General features: G+C 34.5%; 1 protein-coding gene across 1 annotated transcript in view; it reads left to right on the plus strand.

Moving 5' to 3' along the window:
- The first annotated feature begins 21,894 nt into the window (after positions 1 to 21,894).
- LOC142326540 (protein dachsous-like) overlaps positions 21,895 to 23,358 on the plus strand; it is a 101,148-nt gene continuing 99,684 nt past the window's right edge. Inside the window, exon 1 of the mRNA XM_075369117.1 lies at positions 21,895 to 22,201. The gene's annotated coding sequence lies outside the window, so the exon portion shown is untranslated. The remainder of the gene's footprint in view (positions 22,202 to 23,358) is intronic.

Below are 23,358 nucleotides of genomic sequence, written 5' to 3' on the forward strand. Positions count from 1 at the left end.
ACTTATGTATTTTTTACTTTTTTTAAAGCGTTGAAATTTTTTCCCGATAAAAATTCTATTCGACAAATTTTTATTATTATTTATTTCCTGAACTTTTATAAAATGTCGTACCGGTTGTAGGCGACCTGATGTGAATCACGACCAAAGATGATCTAGTTATCCTTGAAAGTAACATGCTTCCGTGCCAGGTCTAGGAGTAATGAGGAAAACGTAGTTTTTCGTTGTCTTTCCAAAACTAAATAACTACTTCAACTATCTGTCATCGTCAGTAGATACTTAGGAATCAGTAAAATAAAATCCTAAACAAACCGCAAAAAAGAGAAAAATACAGCAAAACTAACTCTTTAAAAGTTGCTGTTTTTTTTATTATATTAAATTATATTAATTATATTTTAATTTTATAATAAGATCTACTTTTCAACGGGTAAAGATTCCGTTTTTTTCTTTGCAATAAACATTATAATATGCTTCATAATTACTCTAATAAATAGGTCGGGATCTTACTTTATTAATAGTCACCGTTTTGTTTACTTAAGGAATTTCATTACGTCGTTGAAATTTTTGTTGAAAAGAATTAAACAAAAATATTTTCTCTTCGATTACTTTTTTAATTTATTCGAATTTACGCTCGTATGAAACGCATACTGACGTTCTAGAACTACGCCCTATTAATTGCAATGTAACTAATCTTTTCTTGTTAAATTGGCCGGTTTCGGATAAACAATTTTACTTTTCTGGCATCACAGCTCTAGAGCTATGCTGCAAGAGCGGTATAGTAATAAATCATAAAAGAGGATGTGGATTTTTTTTTGTTGATTTATCGACATTTAATAATTCAGGCATGCCAAAAATTGAAAAAAGCGGGGGGCAGGTAATATTTGTACCTACGTACGTACGTATTCGTTGCCGTGTTTGAAGCTTAAAAACCTTTGACTGGATAAACAGATTTTAATGAAATTTCGTGTAGAAACTCGAGTATATGGGATAATTTGTCTGTGGAATTTTGAGGTCATTATCTTCACAGAATGGGGTTTTTTTGGGGGTCGATCTTTTCAGACGTTTTCCAACGTAACCCCCGCTTTGTATTAAGCTCAGCAGTACATGCGTGCACACTTAACTTAGCATTTTTAAAAAGGTTTTGCTGCAAAATTACCTCTCCCTCAAAAAACAAAAAAAGCTTATCTTTTTATTGTTGCGTGTTTTTTTAACTAAAGTTTTTTTACGTTATCGTAAGCAAAATAGTAGTGCAACATATCCCCCCCCCCCCAAAAAAAGTACTTTGGTAGCAATATTGGGGCTGGGGAAGCTTATAAAAGTTTAACGATATCGATTTTAAAAAATTTTTCAAAACATTTATTTATTAGTAATAATATTACAATAAAATTTCATAATAATTCAGCTCCACATCTAAAGATGAATCTTAGGTAACCTTTTAATGGTTGTATATTTTTTAGTGGAATTCTTTTTAGTTTCTTCCAATTTACATAGTAAACGAAGAAAAATCAAAAAAATCTCTTGGAAGATTATTTTGGAGGGGAGCAGAAAAAAATAGAAAATACCTTTTTTCAATTTTTTAAACGTTTTTTGCTTTATTTAAACGTATAATGATAATTTTATAATAAATATTCATCATAAATAACCCCCAACCCAAAAAAGAAATGTTAGTTACCTTTTTTAACGTATAATTATTTTCCACTGTAAAAGAATAAATAACCGGTACAAGGAAATATTAAAACTTTCTTGTCAGATTTTTTAATTGCAAATTAAGAAAAAGCTTTCGCTTAAAACAACGTTTACAAAAAGTATTAAACCTATATGGTCATTTCGATTATCAAACGATCATCATCAGTAGACACTCCGAAAGAAGTGTATTTAAAAAAATGTATACGCCTACATTTCATTTGCTTTCATACATATCATCCTCTGAAGTAATACCTTACGGTGGTACCGGAGGCTAAACAGAAAAAAAATTAGTTAATAAAACAAAAATTAAATAAATATTAATTTATGTATTTATAAATAGTTCTTAATTCAATTCGTATAAGTTTAATTTCATAAAACGAGTATTTTAGCTGAGTTTTAAGAAATAGAAACTAAAATCTAAGAAAATTAACGATCTTAGATTAATTCTTAAATATAAGAATTCTAACGGGGTGTTTCTGAAACGAAACACCCCGTTAGAATTCTTAGATTTAGCTTAAAAATATATGAATACTAGATCGTGGATACCGGTGTTCTTTGGCGGTTGGGTTTCAATTAACCACACATCTCAGGAACGGTCGAACTGAGAATGTACAAGACTACACTTCATTTACACTCATACATATCATCCTCATTCATCCTCTGAAGAATTATCTAAACGGTAGTTACCGGAGGCTAAACAGGAAAAAGAAAAGCTTAAAAATATATAAAACCCTTAAACCTCCGATTTACATCGCTTACTATGATTTAATGGTTGCATGTTGCTTAGGTTTTTTTGTCTCACAAATGGTGTGTTTACAATCGGTTCCGATTAAGGAACCGCAAGGGTAAATTGCATTGCAAAAAGCACGCAAAGACTTTTCAAATGTACAACATAAATAAACTACATATACGTAAAAAGTCTATACAAATACTCTTGCGTTAATCGGGACCGCAAAGGTTCAAGAGGTCATAGTAAACTAAAAAGAATCCTCAACATTATTAAACGATAAATACATATAGACAAAATACTGCAGTAGCATAACAAGTTCAAATATATGTCAAAAAAGATAAAGATAGCAATCCAAGAGACGTCCCCGCCTAGGGAGTGGATCCGTTTCAATATGCAAATGAAACTTTCGCAGAAGGATTTGTAATAAATTCAGAATTTATAAAGCTATTAGGTATTGGTCCGTCATCATTTGTTCGCGTCATATCGACTAAGTAAATTTCCCGACTACCTAATCGCTATCTGTTTACGTTACGGAAATTTATTAAAACTATTGTTTCTAATAAACTAATGTCCAGGTAATACCGGTAACAAATTTTGTTGGTTTTTGCCGAAAGAACAGCGTCAGCTGCAATCCGTTGGATAGTTAATCATCCACTCTAAAATGATTCCTTCAGGCCCTTATTTCTTATACGTTATTATAATCGATTACAACATAAGGCCATACACCGCAACTCCATAACGCCATTTTCTTCTGTCAAACACATCATCGTCTATTAGGCCTCTCCTATCTACGGCCTCCCCAATTCCATTCTCGCCTGGGACGTCCCTTCTTCCTTCGTCTAGCTGGAATCCATTTCCAAGGTATTCTACTTTCCTTCGTTCGTCTCGCACCACCGTACTAGATGAGTTGTCGTTTTTCCATTTTGTCGGCTAATATACTTGTTCTGTCCGTCCTCCTCAAGGTATCGTCGTTTCTAATTCGATTCTGGACGGTCAACCGACAACTTATAAATAAACTCCTTTTCACTGCCATCGCTGTACTTTTTAGCGTATACTGGAGTGTGCGTGATGATGTTCCGTAACTGGATGTACTTTCAACAAAGGAACTGAATGTCAACTTCCGTGTTTTATTACATTCAATCGTGCCAGAAAACCGGCTGCAAAATTTTTGTAATCGATTTACCTTTACCGATGTTTTCCGAGATATCATTACCTGAATTCCCAACAAATGACCAAATCGTATCCAAATATTTATATTCTTGAATAGGCATTATCGACCCTTTCTCTGTACTTATTTCCTTCCTCTCGACTCCAATGGATTTTCTTTTCTCGATATTTCTTCTACATACTCTTTCAAAAGAAGCTTACGACAGGACAGGGAGACAAGCGACACGCTTGTCTCCCTCCTATTTACTGAATTAGTTTGCCTTTTTTATTTTCTGTTTTTACGGTTACTTGATCTCGGAACAAATTGTATGTAAGTCGTATTTCTCTATATTTCATTCCAGTTTTCATTACGATTTAAAAATTTTAGTCGTTCTACTTAATTAAATGGTTTTTCCAGATCTACAAATGCCGTATAGGTGAGTTTTTTCATTTGTCTTCTACTATTATTTTGACGAGCAGAATTACCGACCTTGATAAGGAGGTAATTATATACCATCCGATCTGGTGGTATATATTAGTGGGAGTTCCCCCGCTAATTTGCTCCTATTTTTCTTTTTGAGAGAGAAGGATACTTTTTCTAAACGACAGTAATTCTGGTAGTATATTATCTAGTCCTCTTCGGCTTTATTTTTTTTTCACTTCCGTTAAAAGCTTTTTGTGAGCTCTGATCTCAAAATACTTTCTCGTGATATCGTTTAAAACCAATTTGATTTCAATTTTTTTAATACCGCGGACTAAACTCTTTCAAATAATTTGGTCTTAATTAAATAAAATAAGAAAAATTAAACTTTTACGAGTATTTTATATCTTTAAAAAATTACTGGAAACGTAAATAATAATATTTGTAACAATTTTTTTTGTTCTATTAATGTCGTTTTAATGGAGAAACGTGTGGGTTATGTACCGGACGGTAAAATAAAACCACTTTTATTTGTCTTAAAGTTTGTGTAAGCAAAACTAAAATGTAATTTTATTGCATTTTTTAGAGTAAAAATTTGTGAAAATACTAGTAATTATAGAAAAATGTTGCCATTACTTTAGCGATTACGACATTACGAGTTGTTTCAAGTATCTAGTGTGTGATAAAAAAGCTACCGGTATCATTCAAAACCTGTTTTTTTCTGTCTTCTTTCCATAAGATTCGAATTATCCTTCCGTACTTTACTTACGTTGCAAAAATGAGTGAAAGTAAAAAGGAATTGTTAAAGAATTAAACATTTTAATATCGTATAATAACATAGTATTACGCACGGTTTGAAAGAGAGATTATATCGTTACAGTTTGAAAAGGTTTCCGATTGCGTTTGAAAACTTCTTCGCTCAGTTTAAACTTCGGTATATTTGTTGTACGATTTTATAAAAATTAGTAAATAATGCCATAACTATTTTTAAGAAATAACAAGTTTAATTTTAATTGTACCGTCGAGAGCGATGCAAAATATAAAATAAACGTTAAACGATAAAGAATAACGCATTTTTCAGTTCGTTTTCACATTTTGTCTTTTTGAAGTCGTTACCAAATTAAAAGCAACTACCAAACACAAACAAACACGTAATAACAATTTATTTGGTGTTAACGTAATTTTTATTATTACTCGTATTTGTCTTTCTACGTGTTGGGAAGAAAAAATAATAATTGGAGCGTTTTAACAATCCGTTTTTTTATTTTAAGAAATTTAAGGTGGTACAAACTTAGAGACCTAGAGAGAAGCACAAACTGTACGACAAAGCTTCGTCCCCAAAGCAAGAAAACGTTTTTGTAAAGAACATTTGAAATGCGATTATTTTTTTATTTTTGGTAAACGAGGGGTCAAGGAATCGATAACCTTACAAAAAAGTAGTCTTAAAACTCTTTATATCAATATGTTTATACTTTTGTTTGAAGTTATAACGCAATTAGGAAAAAACCGTTTGAAAATTTGTTAGTCGAGTGCTTCCGGATCACAAAAACAAAGGACCACGGCATCGTTTTGGAGATAGTAAATGAGCAGCAGGAAAAACATCTACCGGGGGCAAACGTTCTGATGAACGGGTTGAAGGCTCAGTTACTGGCCGAGCGGAGACCTCAGATATTGGTATATGATCTACTGAGAGCAACAAGGGAAGAGAATCCCGAAATCCTCAAGGCCATACATAGTCAAAATCCTGATTTGGATATGACCCATTGAGAACTTCCTCAAGGGGACCAGGGTGGTCCGACAGTTGGGGCGGAACGAAGCTCCAAAACGTCACCGGGTAATTAGGCCTTGCCTAAGATCCGGAAGGTCTTGGTGGCTGGTGGTCGGTTATTTTTGGGGTGGACCTCATGTAGCGTTGTCGACCATGTGATCGGAAGACTTTGATCTTTTCTCTCCGCGGGTCCAAGACGTTTTTAAGGGTAATTGAGACCTTGCCTAAGATGCGGAAGGTCTTGGTGGCTGGTGGTCGGTTATTTTTGGGGTGGACCTCATGTAGCGTTGTCGACCATGTGATCGGAAGACTTGGATCTTTTCTCTCCGCGGGTCCAAGACGTTTTTAAGGGTAATTGAGACCTTGCCTAAGATCCGGAAGGTCTTGGTGGCTGGTGGTCGGTTATTTTTGGGGTGGACTTCATGTAGCGTTGTCGACCATGTGATCGGAAGACTTGGATCTTTTCTCTCCGCGGGTCCAAGACGTTTTTAAGGGTAATTGAGACCTTGCCTAAGATCCGGAAGGTCTTGGTGGCTGGTGGTCGGTTATTTTTGGGGTGGACTTCATGTAGCGTTGTCGACCATGTGATCGGAAGACTTGGATCTTTTCTCTCCGCGGGTCCAGGACGTTTTTAAGGGTTAGATACCTTTTAGCCGACGAAGGTCGAGGACGAGGTTTAACCGGTACTTCCTTAATAGTATCCCGCTTAATTTTGTTGGCCTCCTTCTGATCTGCCGGCGGGGGATTAACCCGCATAGACCCTGGAGCAGCCGTTACTGCGGCGAAGAAGACAGACCTTTTAGCCTTCTCCTCCATTTCAAAGAGGTTCAAAGAGAATCACGCCAAGGATCTTTCCTGTTGCCGGTTTAAAGTCCCTGACTCCTTCCACAACCTGGTCCACCTTTCCCGATAGTCGAGTCACAACCGTATCGAGGGTTCGATTTGCGCTCTGAAGGTTTTAACATATAAGTGCCAGCTCCGCCACCGTGAAGCTACATTCTGAAAGCTACGAGTCCGCTAACTGGCGGAACTAGATCAAAATGCGCGGCTTTTTTTACAAGAAATTTTAACCCAAGCAGTCCTCATCTCTTCAATCCGCTCCAAATTTCCAGATCCAGAGCAAAACTTCTCCGAAGAGAACCTCACCTCAGGGGCCGCAGGCTTAGGACCGAATACCTCATTTTTATCCTCTAACAACCTCTACTTCGCGAGGGGACTCCCTTCGGTTTTGTTTCGCTCGCCACAATTGTGTTCTCCGTGTGCGGTTCCTACATCCGTTTTCTCCACACACCTCGATACAGAGGCTTTTGCAGGATTAATATGCAAATCCACCTTTTTAAGAGGGGTAGGGGTACTTCCCACGTGACGACCGCAGTATCTCTACCAGTGGCTCGCGACCTCGGCGCAGACCTGTCGATTGACCTTCTCGTTTTGAAGGGGTAAACAGTAACTAGATCTTAAGTTAGTCCCACCAAATCGTTCAGGCCATCCCCTCCGGTTTACTCCATCACGGTCTCCCATTAAGAAATATACCGACTGCACCCCCAGGTACTACGATGGAGCCTGAATGAACTCTAACACCTAACACAAGCCTAAAGTGAGGTCAGCATTAACTCCGAGCAAGGTTTTCTGTTCTTACACAACCTCGCTCGATGTTCAGATTCAAAAACCTCCTAAAACGCGATGATCACCGGCGATTTCAAAGCTAAATCGCTTCTCGAACTCGCCAGAGGATCAAGAAGATAACTGACCTCACCGACATGCAAAAATTGGACACCAGATGACAAAGAAAACTTCCTCGTTTAGCCGACAGCGGCACTACGTCGCTGTCTAGCTATCAACTCTACAGCAACGCAGGTTGACTAACAGTCATTGATCGTTGTACAGCCCCGACGACGGCTACGTAGGAACACTGTTCTTGCAGAAAACTACATAAATAGCTACCGGTAGCTGAAAAGCAAGTTTACGGCACGGGGCCGGAGGCCGAGAACCAAAAATGATGCGTTATAAGTTTCATCTTTTTAATTTAGATGTATTCAGACCGTTTCTCTTTAAGTTTTTTTTTCTGAAACTAGTAAAGACTAAGCAAAATAACTACTCTCTACAATATTTATTACAAGTCTCATTTTAATCCTTCCGTAGAAACCAAGTAATTGTCAGACATGAAAATAAAAATAAAAGCCGGCAAAAGTTTGCGTAGTTTTTCCGGCTTTACCCTTGGCAAATTTTTATTTTATGTGGTAGGCTATATGACATTTCGCCATAGAGTTTTATGACTTAATTATGCGGTATTTAGAGTATAATTGCAAAAATAAAGTAAATTTTTCGTAAAAAAACTTTGTTCTATTTTACACCGCTTGATCAAATGACATTTTATCTTAAAAATTGTACATTGTTCAAGATGTAATTGAAAAATTAAAATTCTTAGTAAAAAGTTTTGGGTCCAGGTTGACCGTCTTGATCAAATGACTTTTTATCACCGTAATACTCTGTGTTTAGAGTGTAATTCGTAAAACAAAAATATCATGGTAAGTTTAATTCTTAAGTCTGGTCCCACGGGACGTTTTAAAAAAAAATGTTCCCTGTTGTCTACATTAATAATAAATATAGTTGGAGTTTAATTCTTGAAAATTATAGTAAAAAAGGTTTCTATCCTAATATGATATCCCAACATTTAGCACCCTTGCTTTTGGCCGCTTAAAATTTTATTTATTGTAGTAATTATTGACTAAAAAAGTTATAAAAATTATAAATTAGAAAAGAGTAAAAAATTATATAAATTCGGGGTCAGAAATCAGACCAAAGCTGATTTACACACACACACACACACACACACACACACACACACACACACAACGACGTAAGCTAATTATCGAGCCGTTTTCGAACAATTTATGCCGTGTCATTTCGAATGTATTAATTGAAAAGCAGTTTAATTCACGTACGTACATATTCAATATAATATAATTAAATGTAAATATCAATAATTTTATCGCGGCCGATTTTATTATACGTTTAATAATAGATTTCAGTAATATAAATACGTTCTGGATATTGCCGCATAATGCGGTAAACATTAATTACATTTTTATAATTTTTAATCCTGAAGAAATAAATTGAGAAAATTATTTCGTAGAATTACTTCATCGCTTTACAGTTTATTTTATATTAATGCCTAAACGATTTTACACTTGCAAATGATGTCGATTAACGTAATAATTTATTTGACAGAAAGGAGGTTAACGTTAAAGAAGAGAAGCTTAGTATGTCAGAAATTTCAGATTATTTTCTAAATGAATTAATTCACGACGTAAGTCGGAAGCTTCTGCGTCGGAGTATGAAAATATTTTGCGTGAAAATTCGTACGACCGGAATTCGACCCGGTGCCTCTGAATGAAAGGGTGAGAGGCTACCACTTCGCCACAGGGATCCGAATATTTGATAATATTCAAAGAATATACAAACTAAGTTAGAATATTGTAAATTAGATAAGGCGTACATGATGCTATCACTAGACATAAAAAACGCGTTCGGGGCTATTGGTTGGGGTCATATTAATGACGCAATTGCGGCTAGGGGCCTCAGCCCGTACCTGCGTAGGCAAATTGAATGTTACTTGTCCAACAGAGGATGTCTGGTGGAAGCACAGGAAGAAACAGTACATTTTCAAATGCACGGTGGAGTTCCGCAGGGCTCTGTTCTGGGACCGTTGTTGTGGCTGGTGATTATAGATGAACTCCTTCAGAAGGAGTTTCCTGTCGGCGTCCAGGTCCTGGCTTATGCAGATGACCTTGCAGTCCTCGTAGAGGGAAGGACGGTCTTGGAGGTGCGGGAGAGGGTGTATGCGGCCATCGACACTATACAGGAGTGGTTGAGGTCCAGGGGTCTGCAACTGTCTTCGGAAAAATGCCGGTGTATTGCCTTTACGGGAAGAAGAGTGCTAGAACCGTTCAATATTTCCCATCAACGGTCATGCTATAGAAGAAGCGAATAACATAAAGTACTTAGGAGTTATCCTCCAGAAAAACGGTAGATACACCGAGCACATAGTCAATGTATGCAACAAGGCAGAGAGGATGATAAAAAGTCTAAACATCATTATGTCATCGCAGAATGCCCCTCGGGCCTCAAAGCGCCGTTTACTGGCGACCACCGTCGTGTCTTCGCTTATGTATGCCGTTCCGGCCTGGTGGCGCTCTATCGCCATCAGGCGCAACGAAGAGAGACTGGCGAGGACGCACAGGTGTGTGCTCCTAAGTGTTGTGTCCGCATACAGGACAGTATCGTATGCCGCCCTGTGCGTGTTATCGGGTACACCTCCTATTGACCTAATCGCAAAAAAGAGGGTGGAGAGGGCACAAGGCAAGCCAGAACAAGAGGTCAGGGATGCAGTTTATAATATCTGGCAGGAAAGATGGTCGCAGGAAGCTGTGGGTCGATGGACGAGAACCCTCATCCCCGACATCAAGCCGTGGTTGTCGAGAAGATTTGGTGAGGTTGATCATCACCTATCGCAGATTTTTACAGGACACGGTTCCTTCAATAAATACCTGCACAAAATAGGCAAGAGAGAAGAGCCGATTTGCAACTACTGCAACGAGATAGATGATGCTGAGCACACCTTTTTTGAGTGCAATAGGTGGGACACACTTAGACATAGTAAGGCACTCACAGGTATAACTCCAGAGACAACAATAGACTACATGCTAAGAAGCGAGTCAAACCGGAATAATTTTGCTAGTTTTGTTAGACAAGTCGTTCTACAGAAATACTCCGATGAGAGAAGACAAGGTGTTGGCTAGAATAGGACCGGGTGGACAGCCTTGCCGGTGAGGTCCAGCATGCTGCGGTGTGTTGGCACTGATGAGCCACCAAGGACTCCACGGGTAACAGTCAGGCAACAGCACACTGAAGGGACCCGGTACCGCGTCCCGGCGAACTGGGTCTGGCGTGGTGTAATAATGTGGTGTATTAGTATTGCCCTTTTGGGTCCCCAAGGGGGCAATATTGATAAAGAACTCTCAAAAAGAGCTAACCGGTAGCCGCCTTGCCGGTATATAGCCGGTAGGTGGGGAGGCTTATTTGAGTTTAAAGACACTCCCCTGGGCGGCGTAATACCAACAAGTCGGTCCGGCCCAGGGGAGCTGAGAGAAAGAAAAAAAAAAAAAAAAAGATAAGGCGTACATTAAAGGTTTCGGGATTAATGATTTTGTGTTAAAAGAAAGTGTAAGAGGTAAAAATAATTTAAAAAAAATCATAATGGATATTTATTTACTGATAATTAAGGAAATAAGAGCTGTCCTTAATATATATTTTTTTAGAAAATAATTGAAAATATAAAACAGTATGAAACTGCATATTTAACTAATCGAACGGTTATTTAAAAAAGAGACCTTTATGAGCTTTACACTAATTTAGGGTAGATCAAATTGCAGATTTTTAAATCGTTTTGAATAATTTTTTAATTTTACGCATTTTACTTTAATCGGGTAAGGTTTACTTAATACTTTGACTTCTTTTTTAGTCGCTGACGTAATAGAGTTCTAAAAAAAAAGATTTATTTAAGAAGGAAAAAATTCTATAGAACAGAACCACAAAACTACAAAAAACCATTTAGTTTATATATACGAGTATATATATTTTTGTACAAAATAAAAAATAAATAAATAAACAAGAAATTTGATTTATATGCATTTAATAAACGATATATTTTTCAGGTTTTATTTTTATTACTTAATAAAAAAACTGTAAAAGTTTTTTTTACAGTTTTTTTGAAATTATAAAATTTATGAGCTATTTTGATATGTATTTAAGTTATAATCAGAGAATAATTACGGTATAATATAATTATAATAGAAATAGTGTTTGTGTGTGTATATATATATATATGTGTGTGTGTATATATATATATATATATATATATATATATATATATATGTGTGTGTGAACACTAGCTTCGTCTGACGCGGCTTTGCCAGCGCTACATGTTTCTGAAAATAGTTTTTCAGTAATAATGTGTGGATAACTCTCAGTTATCACTATTCACAACTTACCTGATAAATGGATTTGTTTGGATGAATAACAACTTGTCAATAAAAATAAAAATTTTCATTAACATGATAAAATAAAAGAACGCCCTGGCGTAGATTCACGTTGTCTACGATCATAAATTCTAGTAGCCTAGACGTATTTCATCATATCTGTGAGCTCACCGACCTTAGCGTTTTGAAAATAATACCAAATTGAATGTCAAATTTATTTCAATTATGCATATGACTTATCCTGACGGAATTCCTAATTCAGAGTATAAAAATCTAGAGTTCTACTTCTTTTGCGCGAGGATGATTTCTCGCGGCTAGCCGCCAGGTTAGACAACGACATTAAATTTATTAAAACATATAATACCTTTCTGAAGCGGCCGATACTGATATCGAAATTTATATTTCTCAAACCGTCAAATTTTTTTTAAATGTGTGACTAACTAGGCGTCGTTCCCTTTCATTTTATTATCAAACCGATTTGGTTTTACGTATATTATGATAATAATAAAAATTGATCTTTTACAGACGATGAAATTTGATTTAGTAAAAGTAATTTTAGGTTATTCAATTATACTCTTTTTTAACTATCATTTAAATAGAAGTAAGATCGGTGAGGTTTTAACCGAGGTAAACATTTCGGCAAACATGCGATAAAGCTAAAGTTAAAAGTTTGTAATTATCGGTTCAGTAGTTTTCGCGGTTATCGGGAACAAATGTAAACGACGTCTGTTTATGTAGCATAGATATACGGGTATTTATATATGTTGTGTGTATATTACCTAAGAATATCATAGGTCTCTTTAATTATGTCTTATAATGAAAAGTTATGATACTCTGCAAAAATGAAAAAATTATATTTTTAATTTTATTAAGCATTATATTAAGTACTTTATTAAGGAATACAGCAATTAAAACGTTTTTTTTTTCAAATAACGAAAATAGGGAGCTTAAAATAATTAAAGGGAAAAAATATTTAAGTAAACAATCTAAAGTTATCAGAGAATTTATTATCAATAATAATAATAATAAATAATATAAACAGATGGTATAATAAAAAACATTTTAAAGTAATCGACTTAAAAAAGTGTTAATAGAAAGTAAAAATAATCGTGGTTGGATCTTTAACAATTGTTAAATTAAAAATTGTTCGTCAATGACAAATAATCAACTACCAATAAATTTGACGTCAATTTAAAAAATTCTAACTTTAAAAATGGATTTAGTAAACGTTTTAAAATTTGTAATGCCTTTTATCAGTCTTTTTTATTTTTAATGATTTTAAAACAAGAAGAGATTTCTCATTTAATATATACTCGTGTATATATATATATATTTTTTTTAAATTTATTTAAAATATAAAAGGTTAAAAAAAAATTTTTTTGTAAACAAAAGATACTGTTTAGTATTGATATATCGGCGTCTTCATTAAAATAAGAAAAAGAATGAAAATAAATGACGGGATGTATCCGCTAGTGACGTAAGATAAAGCTTTCTTAAATGTGAGAATAAGTATTCGTTTTTACCGTAAAATTTTAAACGAATTTTCATTCGAAAATTCTTTGAATTACAGCACGATAGACCATATCGATTTATCATTACGATGTAATAATTCATTATTAAACAGGTACGGCAGTAAAAATTGAAAAAATCTTTACATTTTTTATTCAGAAAATGTAACTTTTGGTTTAGCAAATCTTCCGGTTGTATTAACCGGAATAATTTATTACCGGATCACAGAAGCGTATAAGTCGAAATACTTCCGTATATTAAAAAAAAATATTAATATTTTATATATTTTCGTATGGATATAACGGAAGTCTTCAGATATCCCGAGCATCTTTCTGGATTCGGAGCGCGTAGGCAGTCGCGTCCCGTGTTCGTGACGTTTGAGTGAGGTGTAGTCTTGTACAGACTCAGGCCGACCCACCGAGTTGATCTAGTGGGAAACCCGTCTTCGCAAATCAGCCGATTTCGAAATCGAGAGTTCCAACGTTCAAACCCTAGTATCCGTATAAAAGTAAAAGTACGGATTTGAATACTAAATCGCGGATATCGGTGTACTTTGGTGGTCGGGTTTCATCAACCACACAGCTCGAACGGTCGACCTGAGACTGTACAAGACTACACTTCACTTACATTCATATATATCATCCTCATTCATCCTCTGAAGTAATATCTGACAGTGATTCCCGGAGGCTAAACAGTAAAAAAAACAAAAAGACTCAGATCGACCGTACCTGTGGAGAGGTGCGGTTAATTAAAACCCAACCGCTGAAGAATACAGGTATTCACGATCTAATATTTAGACCTGAATAACGGCAACAACCTTTATCGGGATTCGAACCTGAGGACTTGACTTTGAAATCGGCTGATTTACGACAACGAGTTGCTGCTATTAGACCGACCGGCGGGTGAAGAATAAGAGAACAAAATGACCAAACGAGAATACTACTCTATAATGAAATGCTGGAAATTAATTTGTAACACGAAATTGCTCGACTAATTTTTTTGAATTTTTATATCATTATTACGCTAAAATAATCCCACACTAAGCGATTATAACAAAAATAAATAAGAATGAAGTATTTGGTAGACAGGAAAAATTTTTTATTTAAAATATTTCCATTTTTTATTTGAAAGGATTTTTCATGAGGATAACTACTGAGATTGCTTCTTAAAGTTAAAACGCGAATAAAAAATCGCGTAATATGATCGATTAACAAAAAAAAATCTTGAACTAATAAAAGGAGTTGAATATAGAAACCTTCTCTTTATAAAAATCGATTAATAAGAAACCAGAAAAATATTTCGTTAATATATCGTTAATTTCACTTATTTTTAAAGTATTTGAATTTTCGTTTTTAATCAATGTCGAGATTGTAACGCGGTTTTATTTCGTTCAAACATTGTCTTGATTTATTTTTACTTAACTTGAAACGAAATCACAGTTTTTAATCGTATGAAGAAAAGGTAACCGACAGTAAAGAGTTGCCGTTTTGCTTTAGAATGAGATAAAAAAAAATCAAACAGCATTTTTGTACTTGATTTTTCTAATTATTGTTTAATATGACAAAGTATGTTTTTTTGGGAGGGAGGGAAAGCTGGCGTTATTTATAATAATCGTCCGACTAAACGGTTATTAAGATAACGTAAACATATAAATTTATGGCGTATGATTTTTTAAAAAATATAATTAACGTAAGAGGTAAGCAGTTAAAATCGATTTAAACGATAAGGCCAAGAAATAATAAATTTTCAGGTAAACTATATTAAAAATTAAAAAAAATGAAACTGGTAATTGCTTATTAGGATTTATACGTTTTTAATATAAAAGAAAATTACTGCATTTTTTTTTCAAGAAAAAATAAACTTATTACGAAGTATGATTTCGACACGCTTCTTCTGTTAAAAGCTTTACTATGAAGAGGTTTTAATTTAAGTACAAATTCCCGGTCTACTATAACTTCTGTCTATATCATTACCGTTACATTTATATTTGTTTTTAAACTTAATTAAAAATGAAATATATTTATCCGGATAAAATATAATACATAAAAACGGGTGTACTTAAAATACAGTTCAAAAAATAAAGTTTAATCAACGTTGTAGAAACGTCGTTACAGATTTATTTCTTGTATACTTGTTAAATAATTTTTATAATTTATGTAATATCGACAGAAGTGGAATCGTCACAGTTAGCTTGAACACTTTTAGTACAACTAACATACTATTATTACAATATTACAAAACCTTTATTAATATTATTTCTAATTATTTCAATATTATTGAAAACATCGTATCTAGATAAGCTAAAATGAAATTGTCTTATGTTAAAACGTAATATTGTTAGATTTTTACACCGTATTAACGCAGTGAAAATTGTCGTTACCGGATAACACAGACGTTTTTAATATTTTTTACTGACGTATGATATTGTTATTTGATTACGTACGATATAAAGGTTGCTTGGGATTTCTCCTGCCACCACCCCATTCGGTCGTCCTAAAACATAAGACCAAGTGTCTGTGCCTCAAACTAATGCAACACTCCTGTTTCTGTGTTGAGGACTCCTGGTGATTGTTCGTTCCGTGCGATGGTGCTGCAGAGGAGTAGAAGACTGTTAAAGCGGCTAAACCCTCAGGGAAATGTAAGGGTCAGCCGACTGACAAACGGAAGAAAGCGATAATATACCGCACCAATACCCGCTACCTTGTGAAGCTGCGGAACAGAGCGTTGTTCGCAACGCATTTTGAAGTTTCTACTAGTTTTGACCGTGTGGAAAATCTTATTAAGACCGGTACAAATATTTCTTCGGTTAAGTATACCAAACTACGCGCTAAAAGAGACGGCTACAGCTCATTTCAAATTATTGTGGCAGAGGCTGGTTACGAGTGTCTTGTTGTTCTGGATGTTTGGCCCAACAGATCATGGATTTTCCTTTTTACGGCAAAATAATGAAGAAACAAATATTTGAGAATGCCGGTGGAAAGCCTACCGGTGATTCGTTACCGACGGAGAAGGGGATTATTCACAACCGATAATGGATACTAAGTATTTAAGTATTTGTATCAGAATATTAGAGACGTGAAGACAAAATCGGTCGTATCTTTTCATCGGTGGCTAGTGTTGCTTATGATGTGATTGCAGGCGCTTAAACATCTTTTTGGGAGTACTCCTTGGAATTCTAAGCGACTACTTCCCGATAGTCGGGAAGTAGTCTCCTGTTAATAGAGCTGGACAAAGTCCGTGGAGATGGTTCTTTGCCGGTGGTGAAGAGTGGCTTGCCGAGCTCAGGCGCATTGATCTCGAACGTACTGCTGAGTGTGTACGGGTTAAAATTAAAATGATTGATGGCGTCAACGTTTCGATAGGAAATCATTATTACTTCAGCCCGAGTTCCCGTCCCGAAATCTTGGCCGATTACATTGTGTCATCGGATGATATGCTCCGGCCCGAGAAGTACAGGATAATCATGTCGGGTGACTTTAATATTCCCGGTGTTGTCTGGCACAATCGGTCCTTTGGAGGAAGAGTACACTTGTACGCCAGAAAGAAGGCAGCATCCCTCTTATAGTTTATAGATTTCTGAGGTTTAACACGGTATAATCGGCACGTTCCAAGGAGTAGCAAGTCGATTTTGGAAAAAGTTTCGTGACAGTTTCGTGACTTTCACGAAAAAGAATGTCCTGCGTGGCATTGCTAAGCTGAAAGCAGGATCCACTGCTGCAGACGGAATCCCACCTTTCATAATAAAGGGTATTGCTGAGTCGATTCCGCTTGTTTTAACACGGATATATTTAATTTTAGTTTATCTCGGCATTTTTTTCTGAGTGTTGGAATGCATTGGTGTCTCCAATTCCAAAAAAGGGTTATCCCCATGAAATATCCAATTCCAGACTTGTGTCGGTTATCAACGTAGTTGCTAAGGTGTTTGAGAGAATTGTTCGTGGATATTTATATGCGACACCGAGCAAGTTCATCGGTTGCCGGCAGCACGACTTTATGGCGAAAATATCGACTGCCATTAATCTTAACGATACGCTCTCATTTGTGGAGACGGTGGTTAAGAGCAGAGGGCAGGTTGAAATTGTACACTTTAACCTTAGGAAAGCGTTCGATACAGTCCCTCGTGATGTATTGCTGCGTAGGGTGGAGTATTACGGTATCAAGGGACAGTCGCCGAAACGGTTGCAGTTATACTTGTACAACAGAGTTTTTTAAGCGAAAGTAGCCGGTGAGGTGTCAGAGCGATTTCGTGTTTCGTCTGACGTCCCGCAGAGATCAAATCTTGGCCCCGTGTTGATCATTTTGTTTACGAATGGGATCGGAAAAGGTGTCAAGTAGAAGATCATTAAGTTTGCTGACGATGTTAAGTTGTGCGGCAGAGTCGATTCTTACGATGAGTTCTCGGGTTTTCAGAACGATGTTCATCGAATTTTTCAACGGGATACTATAAATAATACGTCTTTGAATGCGGGTAAAATCGTTGTTACTTGCTATTCTGGGAATACCTTTACGATTAAATATCGCTATTTCATTGATGGTACACTATAAAACGCGTTGAAAACGTGTTTAATTTACGTGTCACGTTTGATACTACGCTGCTTTTCACTAAACGTGTTGGTAATGCGGTATCAAGAACGAGGAGAAATTTGGGCATCTTTTTCGGGCGAATCAGTATTTCAGCATTTCAACACCGTTATGCGGCTGTACTGGGCCGCTGTCAGGCCTGTCTTAGAGCGCTGTTCAGCGGTTTGGAACTCCGGCAGAGGTAGTACTAGCCAGCAAATTGAGGCTGTGCAGAAGCGGTTTCTCTTCAACCTGTGTCAGCGTGGCCTGTATGTCAGGCAGCCGTCATGCCAGGAGGACTGCGCACAGTTAAGGATTGCCTTGTTAGAGGCTAGGACAAATATTTATAACCTACTGTTTATATATAAAAAATTGCAGTCTCATAGATGAGGATGCGAGCATAGGATATAGGGTTCCTTATACTTACTGTAGAAGGCATAAGCTGTCTATTTAATGCCAGAATGGAGCTTTATCGCCTGTATCTAGGTGTGTCGGCAGACTTAATGTTGTGAATGAAGCTGCTCGAATTGACGGGTTCAATGTGGATTTAGCTGCGATCAGAAAAAATTGCATAGTTTATCGACTAAGTTTTCATCGTGATCTATTGTAACTGGAATTATACGTTTAAATTATGTTTTCGCTTATTTGTATGCTTTTGAGCTCGTTACTGCGGGTTCTTCGTTTTTATTTTATTTTTCTTCTGCGGACCGTGTTTTCGGAGACGGATATTATTCTTGCTTTTTAACGATCGGTTAGCAGTCGTTGTGACGTTTGAGCATTACTTTCGATGTATGATCTTAATTCGTTTCCGTTTGAAGTTTCTTGTTTTTAGTGTACGCGTGATTATATTTATAGCTTATCGCACTTATTTTATAGATAAGTTTTTATTATGCGTTTGACTTTCTGATTAGTGTTTGTCTGACAATGTAGCTGATTTGCAGCTATTTAGTGTCCTTTTTCCCAGTTAGAGTAGCGCAGCACACAAAGGTTTCTTGTTAATCCCTTCTGTTGCGCTCTCTTCTTACACTTACTTTTCCCGCTTCCCTGCTTAGATTAGGTTCTCCATGGACGTTGGGGATGGATATAAGGGGTGTGTGGAAGCCGTACAAAAAAAACATTATTATTATTAGTTAATTTAATAGTATTTTGAATTATATGCTAAAATAAATTATTTCTGTAACGTAAATTACAATCTAAAAAAAAATCCATTCTCTAGAAAAACGTTAGATTTTAAAATTATGAAATCTTTCATCCGCTAATTTAATATAAATTAGTTTAAAAACAAAATAAAATTATATTTAAGAAAAAACTAAACAAACATACTTTTTAACATTTTTCTTTAAATTTGAATTTTGTAAGAAGTCTGCGCAGAATTAAAAAAAAAAGCTCTCAACAATTTAGTTACTAATAATTTGTCCCCTATTTCAAAAAAATTAAAATTTTAAAAATTAAAAATATATTGCATTTTAGATTTAATTATTTTTTTTATATTTGTATTAAAACGTTTTTATTTTTTATTCTATTAAGGCATAAACTTTTCTTTTATAAAAAAAAACCGCTGAAATGGACCAGGCCTGGTCCATTTCAAACAGCATTCTATGTTCCATCTGAAATAATTGGGTTTATGTAGAGCGTAATTATAAAAATACGTTGTTCGTGTTTTAAACGTGAACTTCAGAATAGCTACAAAAAAATCTATAAAATAATTATATGAGAAATCCAAATAAAAATTTATAAAATAAAATAAATTTTTACTTTTTTTATACATTTTTCATTGAATTTTTGATAGTATGAAAATTTCCTCATGATTATTTTTAAAAAAAATACAAAAACGATTAAAAAATAAACGATCTAATTTCCCACAGAATAAAATTATTTCTACATTACGATTAGGTGTTTTGTTTAAGCGACGAAAAGTAAATATATTTAAATGAAAAGCGTGCGTTAATTTAATTTTCACGGTTTTTATCTTTAATTAAAATAACGTATTAATAATATCGAATATCGATCAAGGTAATACTTATCGTACAAATAGATACGATCGTACTGTAAGATTAAATTTTATTTTTATTTAAAACACGGATAGATCTACAAAAAGATAAAAATTCGCTTCCCGCATGAAAACGTTAAGGTGAAATTTAAACTCGAGGTGTGAGTTTTAATAAAAATAAGTTTAGTAGGCGGTAATAATTTTCTAAGAGATTTTCTAAGGTAAAAATGTTCTAAGACTGTCAGGAATGAGAGAATATATATAATTTTTTACGATAAATTTTCCGATCGATTTTCTTGAATCTTAACGTGAAAATATTTTAAATACCTGAGTAAAATCAAGTTATATTATCACACGATAAAATACTAATGTTAAGCGATGATGAAAAGTTAAACAATGAAAAGATTTACCTTCAAATCTTCTATGTAGAAAATGGTAACGTTTTCTTTAAAAACATTTTCTTCCTAAATTATCTGAAATAAAGTAAGAAAGTGCAATGAAATTACAAAAAAAATATATATATATATATATATATATATATAATAATAATTGGAAAATAATAAATTTATCGAAGTCGATCCATTTATTTAACTTAAGGGTTGTATTACAGCAGCCTCCCTGGCGCGAGTGGTAATGTCTCGGCCTTTTATTCGGAGGTCCTGGGTTTGAATCCCGGTCGGGCAAGTCACATACACACGCTATTGTGTTATTCATCTCGACCTCTGAAGCGATACCTAACGGTTGTCACGGAGGTTTAAAAGAAAATAAAAGGGTTGTATTACGCATAATAAATACGGATGGAATCGAGAATTTCCTTCTTTCTTTGGAAGATGATAAAGTAAAATATAACAGAAAAAAAATATTACGTAAGCAAAAATTCACGACATCTATAGAAAATTTAAGTTTAAATAGCTTCACAACCGAACGATTTATTTTTTACCGGCATATTTTTTGCGGATTTTTCACTGTCGTGTAATAAAAAGTCGTTAACAGTCTACTGCTAGACTAACAATTCAGCGTAATTTTTTTGCGTATGAGTATTTTAATTAAGCTAAATTAAAATAAATTACGAAAAGTACCGTTCAGCGAATCCGATGTTAATAATTTATAAATTATTATACATAACCGGTCACGATTTGTCTCCTGGATTTTTTTTTAGTAGTTAATTTAATATATCCAAAATACAATAATGATGTATACTTTAAAGATCACATTCTGTAACGTTTTACAGACGCGACGCGTTTGTAAGTTATAAATACTTAAAATTTACTTCATCTATTATAAGGAGATAAATAAATTAAATGGATGTTTATATATATACATATATATGCTGGTAAGAACATTTTCCGTTAAACAGAATCGTCATTTAATAAGAGATATGCGTAAACAATAAATTTAATTGTAATCCTTTTTTAAAACGAATGATTTTTTTTAATATATTAAAATAATTTAGAATTATTATTCGCCGTAAATGTATAAAATTTATTGAATTGTATTGCTATAATTGAAAATGTTTTTGATAATCGATTGTTAGAACGGTTAAATTATTTAAATTTATTTAGTCGCGCAGTTTTATCCGTGACAAAAAAAATGCTAGCGTTATTACTTTGGTAATTGTAAAAAAAAGTAGTTAAGATGAAACTATTTAGCGATATTTAAATAGTATGACAGCGGTAATAAGGTAGGTAGGTAGTAAGCCGGCATCGATCGTCTGCGTTCGCATCGCGTTATGCGTATCGTAGGAAAAGAAGTTCGGCTGATACAGCGAGCGGGTCGACGTTACGTTACAAGCTGTGGAATTTACAATAGTTGGACTGTTGAAGGTGGGAAAAGATACGTGCGGTGGCACGGATCGTCCGGTGCTGTTCCTGGCGGTGGAACTCGTAACTTTACACCTTTGCGGGAAGTAGGATTCTACGCAAGGCGGCGGTCGGGCCGGTCCATCCGGTACGATTCCGTAATCCCTGTCGGGTTACCGAGAAACCTGTCCTGGAGCCAGGACGGCTCTCCTGCTTAAGCAGTCAGTGTTGGGTTGTAGGTTGGATTCCGAGTGTTTCTCTGTACTTCCTCGCAACGATAATGTCGGTGTTTGATTTTTTCTCATTATTTCTGTAACGTTAATTATTTAATAGTTAATTATGTTTCTGTCGGTCGCTTTGTTTGATATTCTATTACGGTGGCGATAAGCAGTGCGCGTGTGATTTAAAAAAGTGCATGAAGAATCGTCTCATGTCAGCGACTTCTCTTCTATACTACCTTACAGGTCTCTTGCGGTGTTTGCTCTTCTGACGACGCACACTGGAGAAGAGCAGCCACTGGACTCCACCGTATTAAGGATTATATTTACACTAAGGTATATTTTATTCCGAAATATTTACGATTTTTTTTCGCGTCGATTACTGAACGGTACGATTCGAGCGATGTAAAATACCAGTGTTTTTCTCTCGTAGCCTAAAATTTTTATTTCTTTTAAAGATTACGCAGATTGCTTACGCAGAATTTTTAAGATACTATAAAACTAACGGAAATAAAAGTTTCAAAAAAACTTACGACATTTATTTTATATTAATGCAAAAAATAAATTAATAAAGATATCTAAAAAATAGTAAGGAATGAATTAATTTAATATACATTTTCTGCTTACGATCATCGTTGGATTTTTTAAAATAATTTTTTACATAAAATAGAATAATGCGATTCCTTTAAATTCTATGAAAGCGATTAAAAGCCAAACGGGAATGTCATTTATTATTATTATTTTTTTTTTTTAGTTAGTTTTTTCTAATGCAATGGAAAATTTAATTCTGTTTATTTACATTTATCTTTAAGTTCTCTCTTAGTTGTGTTAAAAATTAACAATTTTTATTGTTTCATCAACGATGAATTTTTCCCATATTGCATTAAGAAATTTTATATATATATATATATATATAACTTATAACAACAGTAATGTCTGCAGCTTTAAATTTGATTTATTTTTAGGCTTTCTTTTGTTCATAATTTTTTGCAATATTTATCGATTTATAAACTAAAACCGTATGTAAGTGAAATTTGTAATCGTCTAGATAATTAAAAGAAAAACATAAAAATTCTAACCTAAAAACATGTTAATCTTTAGTCGATTGTATTATGTTAGGCCGTAAAAGTAGGCTATGTGATATAGAATTTAGCAAAAAATAAGGTTTAATTAGTAGTTTTTTTAATATTTATTATTGAAAAATCCGGTATAAATAACTTGGGTGATGAAGTAATGGTCTTAATCGAAGTTCTTTACGTTAAAAAGAGTAAAACAACAGTTATTTTGGAAGTAATAATAATTTAAAACGCAATCTTTTTATTTGAAACGTCATCTATTAAAATCTTTCTGCAATATAAATTCGTGGAATTTTTTTATTACTGTATTAATATTATCGAGACAAAAATGGCAAATAACTAGTTACACGGTATAAAAAACATTTTATTAAGTATAATTCTATTAAAATTTAACGATTCGTTTATGAAATTTAGAAA

This window comes from Lycorma delicatula, chromosome 6, assembly GCF_047948215.1.
Source record: "Lycorma delicatula isolate Av1 chromosome 6, ASM4794821v1, whole genome shotgun sequence".
Classification (NCBI taxonomy): Eukaryota; Metazoa; Arthropoda; class Insecta; order Hemiptera; family Fulgoridae; genus Lycorma; species Lycorma delicatula.